We start from the raw sequence: 18,917 nt of genomic DNA, 5'->3' as shown, positions 1-18,917 counted from the left end.
ACATTTAGTCAGATTGTAATCTGACGAAACCTGTGTTTTTGCGCAAAAAGGTACTAAAACTCAGATTACTCAGGATTTGCCGCCAAATTTTTAATCTGTCAGGGGGGAAATCAGATTATAATCTGACGAATCTGACTCAATGTGAGCAAAGTTCAGGTGATTAAGATCGTAATCTGTGATTAAATTGACCCTCAAAATTTGCCCAGTTAATCCCTTATCTGACATTTGATGACAAACAGTCATACTCTAACCTGACATTTGATGACAAATAGTCATACTCTAATCTGACAATTGATGACAAACAGTCATACTCTAATCTGACATTTGATGACAAACAGTCATACTCCAAACTGACATTTGATGACAAACAATCATACTCTAATCTGACATTTGATGACAAACAGTCATACTCTAATCTGACATTTGATGACAAACAGTCATACTCTAATCTGGCATTTGATGACAAATGGTCATACTCCTCACTGACTTTTAGTGACAAACAGTCATACTCTAATCTGACATTTGATGACAAACAGTCATACTCTAATCTGACATTTGATGACAAACAGTCATACTCTTACCTGACTTTTGATGACAAACAGTCATACTTTAATCTGACATTTGATGACCAACAGTCATACTTTAATCTGACATTTGAAAACAAACAGTCATACTCTAATCTGACATTTGATAACAAACAGTCATACTCTAATCTGAGATTTGCTGACAAACAGTCATACTCTAATCTGACATTTGATGACAAACAGTCATACTCTAATCTGACATTTGATGACAAACAGTCATACTCTAATCTGACATTTGATGACAAACAGTCATACTCTAATCTGACATTTGATGACAAACAGTCATACTCTAATCTGACATTTGATGACAAACAGTCATACTCTAATCTGACATTTTATGACAAATAGTCATACTCTAACCTGACATTTGATGACAAACAGTCATACTCTAATCTGACATTTGAAGACAAACAGTCATACTCCAATCTGACATTTGATGACAAACAATCATACTCTAATCTGACATTTGATGACAAACAGTCATACTCTAATCTGACATTTGATGACAAACAGTCATACTCTAATCTGACATTTGACGACAAACTGTCATACTCTAACCTGACATTTGATGACAAACTGTCATACTCTAAACTGACTTTTAGTGACAAACAGTCATACTCTAAACTGACATTTAGTGACAAACAGTCATACTCTAACCTGACTTTTGATGACAAACAGTCATATTCTAAGCTGACTTTTAGTGACAAACAGTCATACTCTAATCTGACATTTGATGACAAACAGTCATACTCTAAACTGACTTTTAGTGACAAACAGTCAGGTTAGAGTATGACTGTTTGTTACTAAATTTCAGATTATCAAAAGACATTAGAATATGACAGTTTGTCATTAAAATTCATACTCTAATCTGACTCATAATGATAAAAAGTAATACTCTTTATAAAAATAATGATAGCACTAAATTCTACAAAATACAATATTAATTACACAATATATATAACAACTATAAAATTAAGTGATGGTACTCTTCAAAAGATTCTGGTTGATCTAGTTGTGCAAATGGGTCAACAGAAGTAACTATCATAAAAGATTTTTATATTGGACAATCTTTTAATTAAGTTATTCTATTGAAAATTGTCTCTTTCTTGGTTTCTCATTTCTTTGTTTGTGTGTTAACTGCATCAAAAATAGTTCATCAATAATGTAAAAATGAGTTTTAATGTTGTTTTATGATTTTCAAAACCACTTCAACAACAGACAAAAAATTATTAACAACCTGACATTAAAGTGATTCTAAAATTTTGTGGTAAATTATTTTTTAGCAATAGAAAAACTAATTAGAAATAATTACATATCATCAAATAATATCTAATGGGATAGTTGCATGAAGTGCATTTAAAAAGTTTGATGGCAAGCATAAGTTACAAAAATATCATCTAACATGTATAATTTTGTATTAAAATGAATAACAATCAGTTTGGCACAACCAAAATACTGTTTTTTAGGAAAGCAGGACAGTCATTTATGTTGCATATGTCCAAAATATATGATTTTCAAGTCTTGATATTTTTAAAACTACCTGGTAGAAAATTGAAATTATTTGAAATATATGTCCTATAAATGAACTATTGAACATAAAAAATATGCAGTTCACAAAATTCAAGTTAAAATGCAATTAGTGCAACTACACCTTTGATGCAAAATATAAGGAAAAATTCAATACTATTAATTAGATATCTATAAATATTAGCCAACATTAACTAAACAATTTATTAAACTAAATAATAATAAAATATTAGAAAAACTAACCAACACAGAAACCACAAGTTTTTTGTTTGTTTTTGTAAACGTAGAAAAGATTAAGATTAACATAGTGCTATATAAGTAGTTTCTATATCTTTTTAATGCACCCCCCACCCTATCATGTTTTTGTCCCTCATTTTGAATGTTAGATTTACAAAATTACTTTCAAAATTGCACTAATATGCAACCTTTACTTTTACTTTATCAATCCTGGCTGCCACAAATTCTTTGCTTCAAACACAAAGTAAATCGAAAATAAGCTTACCAAAACCTTACCTTACCAAAGGCCTTAGTAGTTATACTCTGAAGTGTACTGCTAACTTTAATTCATAAAATCAATATTTTTCTATGAAAATGTTTAAAACTTTCAGTCTGTATGTTCATTTTTTACATCCCTATGACTGTCTGTCCTTCTGTCAATGGTCTGGTTGTCTATCAACCTGTCTTTCACCTTCTTTAAAGGACACCTGCAAAAAATACCATGCTTTAATTACTGAAAGACTGCCATAAGTAGATCCAATACCCCAAATTTAAAGCATTCAGCTACAATAACAATAAAGTTTTAGGACTTTCAAAATAGCATTTCATGTACAATGAAAATTTTGAAAGATTTACAATGCTCATAAAAGAAAAAATTATATTTAATTACGTCGCCTAGATATAAAATTATAACCTTAACTTTGTCAGAAATTTAAATTGCGGGTAACTGATTACATTTTTACAAAAATAACACCACATTTCATAGTCAAAATCTATGAAAAAAATTTGATTTAAATTGCATTTATGAACGAAAATCATAGTGGAAACAAAGGGGAAAACTAATACAAGCTGAGCTGTGATTGGTTGCTTAGATGATTCAGCCTTCTGATTGGCTACAGTACACTCGGTACTACGCAAGTTAAACTTAATTTTTTTTAATGGTTTTGACTAAAAAATGGGTATTTTTATTGTAAAAATATAATTAGTTACTGGCAACCTAAATTTATGACAAAAATAAGCTTATAATTTTGTTTCTAGGCCACGTAGTTTAATTTTTAAAATTTCTAACATTAGCATTGAGATTCTTTCAAAATTTTCATTGTACATAAAATGTTACTTTAAAATGCCTACAACTTTTTTGTTATAGAAGCTGAAGGCTTCAAATTTGGGGTATTGGGTCTACTTGTGGCAGTCTTTCAGCAGTTAAAGCATGGTATTTCTTGCAGGCTTCCTTTAAATCTGTCAGCTCATCTGGGTGCCAGTTTGTCTCTCTGCCTGTTTGTCTGTCCATATGTCTGTTTCTTCATATGTCTGACTGTCTGTCTAAAAACCTGTCTGTCTATTTGATTATCTTTTTGTATGGCTGTCTGTCTATTTTAGTATCCTTTTGTATGGCTGTCTGTCTATTTGTGGATATATCTGTCCATTTGATTATCTGTTTGTCTGTTTAAAAGTTCTCTGTCTATCTTTGTGTCTGTCTGTCTGTAAGTTAGTCTGTCTGTTTGTTTGTATATATGTCTGTTCATTTGTCTGTCTGTTTGTCTTTGCATCTGTCTATTTTTCCTGGTGTCCATCTTTATTGGATTTATATTCTTGTTTTTAGTAAGAACTAAATTTTTGTTTCAGTATTTCAAGTGTTTGTAATAAAAACTTAAATGTCCCCTCCTACCCTTGTATACATCTCATAAAGTTTTAACAGGAATTCAAGGGATAGGTCAATGACAATACATTTATTCATTTCCCCGATAATGATAAACTAGATAAACTACCATAGAATGAATTTATTGGTTAAAAAGTTTTAAATGTACTAGTTTAGAAAAAAAACATCCAAATTCAAGTGACTGAGCCAGCGGTACAATACTTTGGGTACCAGCATAATTTATAGCTTAATGTCCCCTCCCTCCTTATTACAATAATACCAAAATTTTGTACGATTTCTTATTTATTCCCTCAACACTTTGGGTACTTTTTTAAAATTATGATTAGTCAATTAATATACTAGCAGTGTCCAAACGTTTCAACCCTACTTTGGAATAAAATTATTTGTTGAAAAATTTAGACTCTGCTAGTTAAGAAAAAAAAAATTCAACAAAAATAACTTTGGGTACCAGCATAATTTTTAGCCCTATGTCCCCTCCCTCCTTGTTACAACAATATCAAAATTTCATAGCACAATTTCTATTTGTTTCCTCAACACTTTTATTAAACTTTGATTAGTCAAGTAATATACTAGCAGTGTCCAAATGTTTTAACCAATAATTATATAATTTAGAAGGGGTATATTAATGTATCATCCATTGTCCTATCCTTTAATACATATATTACAGATGACATTGAATAAAAAAGGTATCTTTAAATGTTTAGAAGTTTCTTGAAAATAGGTTGATTCTAAGCTGTGAGGTATTATTTATAGTATTAATTATAGACAGTTTACCAAAGATATTTGTATAGCTTCGCTTCTACAAGTAATCGCATCCTTTAAAAATCAGCCCCCTCCCCTTTTTATAAAATTATAAAATCTTTTTTTCACCTGAACATTTAAAAAGGACTTTTTTTCTTATTTTTGTTGTGTGTGTTTTATCTTGTTTCTCTATCCCTACTTAAATAAGGAAACAAGAATGAAAACAAATGTATATAAAAGCGAAGCTCCAAAGCAATAGGTCAGATGACCAATTGCTCAGGATATAAATTAATTGGATAATTAATTACATCATAAACAAGGATGACAACATCAATAAAAGCGAAGCTCTGAAACAGTAGGACAAACGGACATTAATGCTTGTATAATGTCAGAACTGAATAATCAGAATGCGAATGTATAAGAGTCAAAGCAAAACTGTAACTAAATTTGTTGAAAAACTGCTTGATACAGGATAATGATTATGGAGTTGATTATAGAGTTGCTTTGCTTATAATATTGTACTTTGTTGTTCCAGGAATCAGTATACCAAAGATCAGACCAATCGGATAATTAGGTCACAAACAAATTTGTTGTTAAAGATGTAAAAAAAATCAACATGTTTAAAATGGACGTACGGACATTCTGGTAATGATTATAGAGTTGCTACGCTCTCTAACTCGTACCTAACTATTACAGGAATCACCATGCAAAATTTGAAATCGATAGGACAATTCTGACATGCCTAAATTAACGGGAAAAGCTATTTCAAAAAGTAAAAAAATCAACATGTTTAAAATGGACGTACGGACATATTGGTAATGATTATAGAGTTGCTACGCTTTCTAAATCGTACCTAACTACTCAAGGAATCACCATGCAAAATTTAAAATCGATAGGACAATTCTAACATGTCTAAATTAACGAAAAAAGCTATCCGTGACGGACGGACGTACGGACGGACGGTCGGACCGACCCTAATTATAGAAAAGCTTCGCTTTTAAAAATGGTTGTCAAAAATGTTAAATAAAATCAGCATGTTTTAAAATAGATGTACAGACTTTCTAGATTGGTTTGCTTTCTTAAGTGTACCTAACTCTTTCAGGAATAATCATGTAAAGTTTCAAATCGATACAACATTTCTAACATGCCTAAATTAACGATAAAATCATTTATGTATGGACATACATACCCCTATTCTATAGAAGCTTCGTTTTTAACGAGAAAACAAGGATGGTAACATACAAAAAGTGAAGCTTCAAAGTGTATGGACAAACGAACATTACCACTTCTAGGTAGAGATCTAGAACAAAATTTAATGTAGATCCATATGATTATACTATGGACGGCTGAACCAACCCCAATTATACAAAAGCTTCGCTTTAAAAAAAACAGCAATAATAGCCAGTGATCTAAATGGATAAGACAATGGTAGATAAATTGATGTATAATACCAATGATGATACACAATTATATTACAATAAAAATCTAGAAAAGTCCCCAAAGCTGTTAAGTCAAGAAATAAAAAAAACGTTATAAACTTTGGGGACTAGCACTATGTCCCCACCCTCACTAAATAGTAGAGTGTCTTTGCATATATTAGCCAAAAAATTTTATAAGGGAAGCTTTTTTATAATCCGGTCCATATGTCCGTCCATAACGGATAGCTCTTTAGGTAAGTGTAGACAGGATATAATTGTCGATTTAAGTTTTTCATGATGATTCTTATAACAGTAAGGTACGATCTCAGAATTGTTTTTAAAAATGTTGAACATGAAATGCGTTGTTACTTTTATGTTTGTTTGTCTGAAATCCTGATTTGACGAACTTATTTTTTATGAATAATGTCATTCTTGGTCAACGTGAAGCTAGAAAACTGTTCTCAAAGAGGTTTCAGCAAGTGCATGCAAGCTTTATAAATGGACGAGGGGGGGGATTTAAATCCTGATTTTAAAAATATTACTGTGCTAAAATATTTAATAACAGGGATGACAACATTCATAAAAAGTGAAGCACAAGACTTTATTATTTTAGAAAAGATGTTCAGTTGGTATAAAAAAAAGAATAGGAAATAAATTTTAAAAATTACTAAACCCTTGTTAAAAGCAAAGCTTTTCTATATTTAGGGTCGGTCCGTCCGTAAGATTTAGAACGCGTTGCAACTCTATAATTGTTACCAGAACGTCCGTACGTCCATTTTAAACACGTTGATTTTTAATATTTTAATAACAATTTTTCATGTGATATAATCATCCGATTGTTCTGATTTTTGGAGTACTGATTCCTATTACAATAGGGTACAAAATTATAAGCGAAGCATCCATATAATCAAGTCCTAAAAATGTCAGTATATCCTTAAATAGTATTCTGTATTTACGAAGTTTTGCAACAACTTAATGTATAATTTTGTCAAAACTTACATATTAATATTTTGTATATTCAGTTCTTATCTAATGTTCGTCTGTCATACCGTTTCAGAGCTTGCTTTTATGGATGTTGTCACCCTTGTTAATATAACATGTCTTTTAATGAATAACTGACAAACTAACAGACCAAGTATATTATACACTAGAAAATACTTGGTTTGCTGCATCAGCATGAAGCACACTGCACCAAAAATTTACGCTGTTTATCTTAAATAACAGTTGACAAAATTGCATTTCCCCAATAGCGTTAAGGACTGACTGACTTAAACACAAAATGAATAATAGAGTAGCTTTGATACGTAAAAAGAAGCGGAAAATATTTTCCAGTATGGCTACGAAACTAAGAAATATCCGCTGGATTAGAACTATTTCTCAGCTATATTGAAAAATCATGTATGGCATCGTATAGCATAGAATTTTTCACTAATATTGAAATATTAATCATAAAATTAATTCCAGCTTTATTAGTCCAGGTCTTCAATTTAGGTTTTAATCTCATCAGTTACCATTTTATATCTGCAGAGAGCTGTCTATAATACCATGTGATAAATAGCTATTCAACTCATTAATATATTGAAATTTAAATGATTTATGTTGACGATTTATATGGATTTAAAAGAGTATTCATATCTGACATAATATCAACAACATTTTCTCTGTGAAGTATTTTGTGGAAAGATCAATTATCTTATATTGTACTATCCTCTAAGAATTTCAACAAACTATGATTCTATGGGAGGGAGACGAAAACAAATTAATCAAATACAAACCCCTTTGTAACCTCAAATTTTTAAATTGTTATTTAGCTGGAAGAATAATTCTTTTCTATTGTCCTATAACTGTCCAACAAACGACACAATAAGATTGCACAACCTTGGGGACAAGTATTATTTACAGTCCAATGTCCCCTTCCTTCTTGTTTTTTATTAAATTGTAACATAAACAGGAAAATTTTATAATATACAGGGAGGGAGGGGACCTTGACTGTAAATATCACTGGTCCACAATGTATTGTGTAAACACAATCTCTTATTTGTGGGCTCAAAACATTGGGTACTTTTAATCTATAATCTTAATGTACTTATTTTGTTAACAACCAAACCATTTGGGAAGTATACAAATTATTTATTCATTGTCTTTATCCTTAAGATCTTGATAATATAGGATAATGTTAAAATTGTGCATGAGGGAGAGGACAATTGCAGATATGTTATCCTCTCATAATTTTCAAGGTATTCATTAGGATTTTAGGTGAACTATGATATTAATTAATGGAAGGAGAATAACTTATCTTCTATTGACCTAGCACTGTTTCCTTTTACGAATTTAAATGTATGCTTCTCATATACTTTTAATAGAAATTCAATGATACATCCCTATTTATATCCTTAATGAAGATAATGAAGATTACTTTTCTCTAGAATAAAATTATTAGGTAATACAATTTTTTGGATAACCAACCAATCCAAATTCAGTAAAAGTGTTTGATTCTTTAAATTAAAACTTTAGGGATCAGCCCAGAGTTCGCTTCCTCCCTGTTATAAAGAGAGGGAGGGATGGGACATTGGACTATTAATTACAATAATATAATACTAACGTTTTCAAAACAAGATTGATTTCTTATTTAAACACCTTGGTGTTAGTTTTTATTAAATTTGGATTAGTTAATTCTAACTTGAAGTTTTAAAGTGTTTTAGTCAATAATTCTATAATTCAGAAGGGATGATTTTCATTAATATATTATTTATGGTCTTATCCCCTAAGATCCCTAGTTTTTATATATCCACCACGTTTCCAAGAGTAAATATTGTCATTTTTATGATTTAGAACCAAATTGTGTTCAGTGGAAATAAGTTGATTCAAAGAATCATAAACAGTTTTCCACAGATAAATGAATAACTCTACAAATCTTGCTTGATTTAAGTCTATGATTTTTTTTTCGTGGAAAATTGTCTTTAATTCGACATATAGAAGTATCAATACTAAAGTCATACAAAATGTTATATTGTTCATTTAGATTAAATTAGTCCCCTTTTTATATATTAAATTTTCTTAATAATCTTTCTTCAGACCAGTTATATCACCCTCCCCTCCCCTATCCCGCACCACATGCTACAGCCCATTAATTACGAGAATAATCTCCTCCCACTTTTTTGATGGCATCATATTAAGTTAGCATAGAAAAATTTCAATAAAACGAAATAATAGTTATTATAGACAGCATTCCACGGACAGTAAATGAAAAATTGTAAGATTTATTCTGGTTTTGTTAGCACCGAAGGCCCAGCTAACAAATCTCGTTTTGGTATTATGATTTTTCATTTTATTAGTTGTAGAAAATTGTCTAGAATACGATAAATACAATAGATTTGTAGTCTAGCTTAAAACCGGTTCTAATCCAGCGAATATCAATCGGTTTCCAAGCCATGCAGGAAAATTCTTACCTTCTCAAACATATTGAACTATTGAAGCTTTGATTTAATTTCTTTGTATATATCCTTATATGCTTTGACGTAAAACGTTGAAGTAATTTTAAAATAACATTAACAATTTGACATTTTTATATTCTATTATACATCAAATTGAATATAAAATGTCAAGATTGTTATTGTCAAAATATACATATCAAACTTTAAAAACTTGATTTGATAACTTCTTTTAAAACACCTATTTCATAAAACTAAACTCTCAATATTCACTATTTCACGTAACGTGTTGACCCATGGCGAGCCAGGACAATACTGACTTAATCCACACACGGCTCCTCCTTAAAACCCTTGCTCCAGACGTGTGAGCGAAAACATGAAAAATCAAAATAAAAGCGAAACATTTCTATAATTAGGGTCCCTACGTCTGTACATCCGTCTGTCCGTCAGAATTGTCCTATCAACTTCAAACATGGGATGATGATTCCTGGAACAGATAGGTATGATTTAGAAAGCATACCAGCTCTATAATTTTAATCTTAAAGTCCGTATGTAATTTTGATTGGTTGGTTCCGAACAAGTAGTGCCCAACCAATAATTTTAATCTACAACTGGGGTAATTCTATTTTACGTATGGCTTCGAAACCAATTAATATCCGCTGGATTAGAACCGGTTCAAAGCCATACTGGAAAAATATGTATATTATTATGAATTAGACAATTTTATATGAATATTGAAATGAAAAACTATAATAACAATGCCAGATTTTAACGTTAGCCCAGGACTTCGGCTCCTCAAGGTTAACGAAATTGAAATTAATTTTATAATTTTTAAAAGCGAAGCTTTTCTATAATTAGGGTCGGTCGGTCCGTCCGTCCGTCCGTCCGTCCGTACTAACGTCCGAGATAGATAGCTTTTATTCGTTAATTTAGGCATGTTAGAATTGTCCTATCGATTTCAAACTTTGCATAGTGATTCCTATAGTAGTTAGGTACGATTTAGAAAGCGTAGCAACTCTATAATCATTACCAGAAAGTCCATACGTCCATTTTAAACATGTCGATTTTTTTTAACTTTTTTAACAACAAATTTTCATGTGATCCAATCATCCGATTGGTCTAATTTTTGGTATATTAATTCTTGGGACAACAAAGTATAATGTTATAAGCAAAGCAACTCTATAATCAAGTCCTAAAAATGTAAGTATGTCCATAAACATTATCCTGTATCAAGCAGTTTTCAACAAACTTACCTACAATTTTGGTTCAACTCATATACATTTATATTCTGATTATTCAGTTCTGTCACTAGACAAATTTTAATGTCCGTTTGTTCTACTGTTTCAGTGCTTCGCTTTTATGGATGTTGTCATCCTTGTTATGTCTAAATCTCAGGGTAAATAAAAAAAATAAATAAATTTGGAACATTAAAGATAGGATATGTAGCAATAACCTAATGTTTTACCCTTTTTAAAAGCGAAGCTTTTCTATAATTAGGGTCGGTCCGTCCGTACGTCCGTCCGTACGTCCGTCCGAGATTGATAGCTTTTATTCGTTAATTTAGGCATGTTAGAATTGTCCTATCGATTTCAAACTTTGCATGATGATTCCTGTAGTAGTTGGGTACGATTTAGAAAGCGTAGCAACTCTATAATCATTATCACAATGTCCGTACGTCCATTTTAAACATGTTGATTTTTCTACTTTTTTAACAACAAATTTTCAAATGTTTTAATTATCCGTATGATCTGATTTTTGGTATATTGATTCCTGGGACAACAAGGAACAATATTATAAGCGAAGCAACTCTATAATCAAGTCCAAAAATTTAAGTATGTCCATAAACATTATCCTGTTTTTAAGCAGTTTTTCAACAAATTTACCTACAATTTTGATTCGACATTTATACATTTATGTTCCAATTTTTCAGTTCAGATACTATACAAGTGTTAATGTCCGTTTGTCCTACCGTTTCAGTGCTTCGCTTTTATGGATGTTGTCATCCTTGTTAAATTTACTTTCCGCCAATTGATATCTATAATAAGCTGCATTGTCTTATCCCAATAAAATTGTAAAAAGTGGCGCTTTCACTCAGGATACCTTATTAAGCACTGAAACCCTGAAACAATTGAAATTTATAGAACAGATCTATAGTATAGATGTATATACAGACAACTACCTCCCTTCATTTTTCAAAGACCTCTTTCGTCTGCTTCTAAATAATTTTCTGCTACTTAGCTGTGTTAATATAAGCGATACCATTGGTTGATTTTCAATGACCCAATAGGAAGGTTGCACAAGACGATTGCGATGGGGAGATACAGTTATTTAACCCTTTCTCCCTCTAGTGTTTTACTCTAATATTTATAGGACAACTCTAACATGCCTTAATTAACAATAAGGAATGGACGGACATACAGACTCTAACTATATAAAAGCTTCACTTTTATATAGTATAGAAAAGTTACGCTATTAACAAGATTCTAGAAAATAAATCACCAGGAATTGAACAATGGATTTTCAAGTTTTTCTCTGTTATCTATCCCATGTTCACTGCGAATTTTAAAAGAAAAAAAGTTGACCCTCAAAATTTCACCTTATAGTGACACTATTCTAATAGTTTATAGTCCACTGAGTCGTAAGCAGTAAGAATTAAAATCTATTAAGTCCCTTCTAACGAGATATTGGCAACTTTTTGCACACATTTTCGCAAACGGCAATTATTTCCTTTATTTGAAGTTTTTGTTAATAACATTTTCATAAAAGTTTTCAGTAATAATCATTTAAGATCCATTGTTGAGAAGAAATAACTAAAAAAATGTGTATCCATGCAAAATAAGCTTAAGATCTAATGATTTTAAATATTTGCGATTTAATGGTAAAAAAGAATATTTTTTGCTTTTTGATAGCCTGAATATGTTTAATTTCGTTTTTTATTTAATCTATTCTTTGAAAAGACATGCATATTCTTTTAGATTTGAAAAAAATTTAAAAAATTAAAAATCGGAATTAATAAAAATTAATCTATAGCCTTTAAAAAATACTTTTAATATTTTGAACCTATATAATCAATAAAATCAATGGAAAATAAAATAGTTTTATAAAATAAACTTTTGGAAAAGGTTTAAGATAACTTCATAAAAGTAGCATTAAAGTAGGATATTTTACTTGTCTTTTTTTTTTAAATGCAAATTAAACATAGTTAACGACTATTTAATTATCAAGAATGGTAATAAAATATTTCAATAACCACTTAAACCTTTTTGTGGCTATGTTATTTACTGAAACAGAAATTCTATTTTGTCAGAATTATAAAAATAATGAAGTATTTTCCAAAAAGCTTGCAAAAAAAACGTAATTTTATCAAACTTACTCACAGTTTATAGCAGATATTGTTGTAAAATATTAATTATCAAAATAAAATCTTAAATTTACAACGTTTAAAACACCTGAAAGTAAATTCTAAGCAAAATTAGATTTATCCCCTAGATTTAGAGTAGCTGCGCTCCTTAAAAAACATCTAGTATTCAAACCAATCAGCTGATCAAATTGCTATAGACATAATTTGTTGGGTTGTTATTATCTGAAACATTTATTTTCTTTTTAATTTTAAAATGATGCTTGACATACTTAAAACAAGCGGCTACGCCCCCAGCGCTCATTAGGGGCACTAGAACTTGATCCCCTCCATTTTTAAATTTAAGTTTTACAAAAAAAAACCAAGGACTATATCTGTTCAGTGTATAGCGAGTTCCTTTGTTACAGACAGATATACATACATCTCATTATTTCCATATAAGGACTATCGGCTACGTACCCTTAAAGTCTCTAGGGGCACTTGGGGATAGGGAAGGGAGGGGGGGGGGGTGGAGAGTCCTAACTATACTTAAGATGATTATTTTTCAAAATTTTTAGAGGGTTATTTTTTGTTCAGGAGCAATTTTTATATGGTGGAGGCACCCTTCCCAAAATAGTTATAAACATTGCCAGGACATATAAAAAGCTTTAATGTAAAGAAAAAAACATATCTGTCTAGCAGTTAGCGAGATTCTTTGAGACAAATAGATAAATAGTTATCATGATACTTTTATATAAGGATCAAAATCAAAGACGTTCAAGCTTTATATTGAGATTCAAATTAAAAAAAAAGAGTTATGCAACAGGTTTGTGGGTAAATGAGTGTCAAAATGCTGTTTCAAACTAACTTGAAATTTTTACAATGTGGGATCAGAACTGTGGTGCAATTTCACCCATTTTGTAACAACTACAAGGACGTCCAAGGGGAGGGGGTAAAGGGGTGATTACCCCCCCCCCCTATAAAATTTACCCCCCCAAACAGTTTTTTTTAATTGGGGGGGAATATCCCCCCCAAAAAAAATAATCCTAAAAAAAATTTTGAGAGCTTCATGTGCATTTTTATGTCCACTATCAAGATTTTTTACCACAGCCCAAATTCAAAATACTTTATGGTTCCGCTAATAAATTTTGAGATTTCTAATATAAAATAATAATAAAGATAAACATATTCTGAAAAAATTGTTTTTCTAACTTTAAAGATAAAAAAAGGGCAGCTGTTTGAAATATTTAAATAAAAAGGACCTAAAAACAAAGGTTGTTAAATAAAAGGGTTAAGTAAATTATACGATATGATATTTAGTCAAATTTCAAACAAATATTTTTTCATTAATTCATTTATAAAAATCAATATTATAAATATGAACTCACAAAGAGACGTTGTATATTATCATAATATATTTAGTCTGCTTTGTAAAACAAAACACACATTTTTCTTTCTTTAATGCAGGGATGATTTTGGAACAAAAAAACATAAAAAATAAATTATTTTTAATTTAATTTGATATTATCGTACAATATTTTTTTATATACATAATTTAAGAAATATATTCATAATATAATAACCTGTCATAAAGACGACATATAAAAACATCATCCTGATAAGGAAATTAAAATATATCTTTAAAATTTTCAAATTCATTTTATATTCAAGAAGGAACGAGAAGGATTTGAATTTCAACATTAACTTGTTATTTTGGTTGTATATTTATCATATCTCTTTACAGTTTATTGGTAAAGTTTGGTAATACTTTATTTCGAGTCTATGCCATTGTGTGTTATTATGGACAGAATTTAATTAATTTTTCGTCCATTGTCCCTGTTTACAACCCTTACTAAATACTATGCTCACTCATTGGTCAGCTTAAAAACGTTGGGTACTTTTATTGAATTTGTTAGTTTCAAACCTGTACACTGGTCGCCGGAAGGGAAAAGCAGTTTTTTGAAACAGGCTCTCTGAGATTATTACAGATTCTGATATATACATATATAGACTAATGAAAAATGCAAAAAACGAAATCAAAAGCGTTCCTTCTTGAGAGAAAATCCGGGAAAAAGATTTTAGCTGTTTTTAACCTAAAATTCACATTGGCAAGCCTACAAAAAAATATACAGACATTTTAAACATGTCATTGCTCAGCACCTAGAAGTGGTAGAAAAATGCTACGCATACCATTGGAAAGCTTATGGCCTCTAGTTTTCATATTGGTATATAACGTTTTTGTACTATTATTATTTTTGAGCTATCCTCTGAAGTATACACAAGTTTTAAAAATGCAGTTTTTTCATGAATTTTAAGTTTGATACTTGTTACACAAACCATTTTATAATTGTATTGCTTAGCACCTAGGAGTTATATAATTATTTTATATAAGTATATTTATATATTTTGGGTGCATTCAATTTTAGCCTAATTAAAAATAGTCTTTGAAATGTATATAGTTTGTAGTAAGAACCAAGGAGGGTTGGGGGGGGGAGGGGAGTTTATACACTTTTTAGCAATGAAATTCAGTACAAAATTTTGCTCTGGATGTTTTTGGGCTTGTTGTTTTAGATATTAACATGATTCTTTTTGTAAGATATCTTATATGATTAAATCTACTAGAATAAATATTGAAAATTGAATTTTGGCACTATCCTTCTAGGGGCTAGTGGGGTAAAACAGCTACAAAACTTTAACATCTAAGGTCTGAACTTATATTTAGAGATATCAAACTAATTTTTTTAAACTTTGTTTTGCATAATTAAGCTAAGTAGTCACTAAAGATTTCATTTTTCCACTTCCTTTTTTGGTACTAGTGGGTTTAAACACCCCCCAAAACGCAAATATTATTAGTTATGAGCCTATCAAAATGATTTTTTAAATTTAAAATTTATTCTCATAATTGAGATACATAGCCACTAAAGATTTTGCCCTGACTGTCTGGACTTGTTGTTATAGTTATCAAATGATTCTTTTTTTAAAAATTTTCTTATATGATTGGATCTACCTGTAAAACTTTAAAAATTATATTTTTGGCACTTTCCTTCTAGGGGCTTGTGGGGGTAAAAAAGCCAATAAAACACTAAAATTATAAGCTATGAGATTATTTTAAAAGATATCAAGCTAATATTTCTAATGTAAACATTTTTCACATAATTGAACTAAGTAGCTATTACAGATTTCAATTTGGCACTTTTCCTCTAGAGTCTAGTGGGGTAAAACATCCCCCAAATACAAATATTATCAGTTCTGAGCTTATTTTCAAAGATATCATGTTGAATTTTAATGAATGATTATTTAGTTCAGTTATTTAACAAAATCAGCCCAATATTTTTTAAGAAAGCCCAGAACTTAAAGTTTTAGTAGTTTGGGGGCAGTTTTACCCCACTAGCCCCTAGAAGGCAAGTGCCAAACTTGGGGTTTACAGGTAGATTAATTCATATAATAGATTTTACAAAATTAATAAGGTTGATAACGTAACAACAAGCCCAAACATCCAGAGCAAAATTTTATACTAAATTTCATTGCCTATAAGTGAATGACCCCCCCCCCCGCCCCCCCCCCCCCCCTTGGATCTTATAATTTTACAATTGAAGGTGTTTCACCACACTAGCCCCTAGAAAGATTAGTGGCTATGTATCTCAATTATGTGAATAAATTATAAATTAAAAAATCATCTTGATACTTTAAAGATAGGCTTATAACTTATAATTTTAGTGTTTTGGGGGCTGTTATAAACTGCTAGCCCCAAGAAGGAAAGTGCCAAAATGAAATCTTTAGTGGCTACGTAGTCCAAGTATGCAAAAAAAAATTACGTTAAAAAAATTAGCTTGATATTTCTAAAAATAAGTTCAGACCTTAGATGTTAGTGTCTTGGAGCTGTTTTACCCCACTAGCCTCTCAAAGAATAGTGCCAAAATCCAATTTTAAATATCTTTACTGGTAGATTTAATCATATAAGAGGTCTTACAAAGAGAATCAGGTAAATAACTATAACAACAAACCCAGAGCAAAATTTTATACTTAATTTTATTGCCAAAAAGTGTATAAACTCCCCCCCCCCCTCAACCCTCCTTGGTTCTTACTACAAACTATACACATTTCAAAGACTATTTTTAATTAAGCTAAAATTGAATGCACCCAAAATATATAAATATACCTATATAAAATATTTATATAACTCCTAGGTGCTAAGCAATTCAATTTTTAAAAGGTTTGTGTAACAAGTGTCAAGAAAAAACTGCATTTTTAAAACTTGTTTATACTTCAGAGGATAGCTCAAAAAATAATAATAGTACAAAAACGTTATATACCAATATGAAAACTAGAGGCCAAAAGCTTTCCAATGGTATGCGTAGCATTTTTCTACCACTTCTAGGTGCTGAGCAATGACATGTTTAAAATGTCTGTATATTTGTTTGCAGGCTTGCTAATGTGATTTTTAGGTTAAAAATAGCTAAAATCTTTTTCCCGGATTTTCTCCCAAGAAGGAACGCTTTTGATTTCGTTTTTTGCATTTTTCATTAGTCTTTATATGTATATATCAGAATCTGTAATAATCTCAGAGAGCCTGTTTCAAAAAACTGCTTTTTCCTTCCGGCGACTAGTGTGTAGGGCCAAAAACAAATAATTTTCATCTATAAGAGTGTTAATTTTATTTATCGTCATTGTGGATGTATTTATACATTCATTGTCTTATCACATATTATATATTCAATTTTTTACTTATTTACTTTTATCGAAGTTTTATAATAAATAGGGACAAGACAATGGGTGATAAATTGATGTACATCCCCAATGAAGACACACAAAATACCCTTTCTGTAGATTACAATTAGTGGTTGAAACCTTTGGACACTCAACTAAATAAACCAACCAATCAAAATTTAATAAAAGTCCCTAAGGTTGTTAAGCCAACGAATAAGAAAACATTTTTAAAGACTTTGGGGACTAGCGTAATAAACATTCTAATGTACACTCCCTCTATGAATTATTATACTTAGATTTAAATTAAATAAGAATGACATCATCCATAGTTGACAAAACAGATAAATACCAAAACAAACGTCATACATTCTTTAAATATTGAGCAAATCAAACCCATTTCCTCAATAACAACAAGTGGATATATCGTGTTCTTTTTTGCGTTTAGGCCTGAGTTAATCCTTACATAAAAGTAAAAAGATGATTGTCTGTTTGTACCAAAGAATCTAGCTGGCCACTTGACTGATATTATTCTTCTTTACAATATGGCTTCACGTAGGTCCACGGTCCTTCCAAAAAATGAACAGATGGACAGACAGACGGACATGCAGATGGACATACAGACGGACATACAGACGGAGAGACATACAGACATACAGATAGATAGACAGACAGACAGACGGACATGCAGATTGACATACAGACGGACATACAGACGGAGAGACATACAGACATACAGATAGATAGACAGACAGACAGACGGACATGCAGATTGACATACAGACGGACATACAGATGGAGAGACATACAGACATACAGATAGATAGACAGACAGACAGACAAACGGAATGACAAACGGATAGACAGTCCAACAGACGGACATATTAATGGACAGACAGACAGACAGAGACGGAAAGAAAAACGTAGAGACAGACAGACAGAGAGATGAACAGACAGAAAAATAGATGGACAGACAGACAAACAGAAAGACAGACAGATTGACAGCCAGACAAACAGAATGACAGGCAGACAAACAGATGGACAGACAGACGGATAGACAGAAGGAGAGAGAGATGGAAACTGATTTAAAACTTATAATTGACAAACGTATGGACAGATAGACGAACATACAGGCTGAGAGACTGCCGGAGAAATAGACAGTCAGTCATGGTTGTTTTCTTTAAACGACAGGAAATCTAATTTTCATATCTATAACTGACAAATTCTGGAAATCAGACTATAAACACCAAAGATTTGGTGAAAAATACAAAAATAGCCTAAAACCTGCTTAAATGCAGT

The sequence above is a fragment of the Acartia tonsa genome, chromosome 12, assembly GCF_053477335.1.
Source record: "Acartia tonsa isolate MP-2025a chromosome 12, ASM5347733v1, whole genome shotgun sequence".
Taxonomy (NCBI): Eukaryota; Metazoa; Arthropoda; class Copepoda; order Calanoida; family Acartiidae; genus Acartia; species Acartia tonsa.
This window is presented reverse-complemented; position numbering follows the sequence as displayed.